The sequence below is a fragment of the Nematolebias whitei genome, chromosome 5 (assembly GCF_014905685.2).
Source record: "Nematolebias whitei isolate Nwh7 chromosome 5, NemWhi1, whole genome shotgun sequence".
Classification (NCBI taxonomy): domain Eukaryota; kingdom Metazoa; phylum Chordata; class Actinopteri; order Cyprinodontiformes; family Rivulidae; genus Nematolebias; species Nematolebias whitei.
Window position 1 is genome coordinate 42,248,809 of NC_056502.1, and position 515 is coordinate 42,249,323.

The following is a 515-nucleotide window of genomic DNA, read 5'->3' on the forward strand; positions in this document are numbered from 1 at the left end:
CCCCCCCGAACCAGTAGGAACCGTGCCGGGGATCGGTGCTCCATCCCCGGCTAAGACCCCAGCCCGAGCCCCCCACCCCACCTAGAGGCATGAACCCTGCGCACCAGGCGAACATGCGTACCCCTTATGTCCATGTAAACATAGCTACTGTATCCGAAGGATGCAGTTTCCCTGCAGTACTCAAGTGATAGCGCTCTGATTTAAATTCCAGCAGCAGCGTTTTGTTTGTATGCTGATGACTATCCTGATGCATGCTCAATAATCCAGGTAGAAAAATCTAAAAAAGTTAAATCTGGTCCTCTGGACATTCAAAAAAACAAAACAAAGCAAATCAACAAAAAAATGTAGAAAGGTTTCGTCTCTCATCCGAGAGACTTCCTCAGTCTGAGGAGCTGTATTCAGCTCAGTCTCTTAAATAGCACCGTCTCAGAGTGGATCAACCAGTTTTGCTGCTGACAACCAAAACCGGCTGATCACATGCTCAAGAAGGACCATCAGCCTAACAATGGATCATT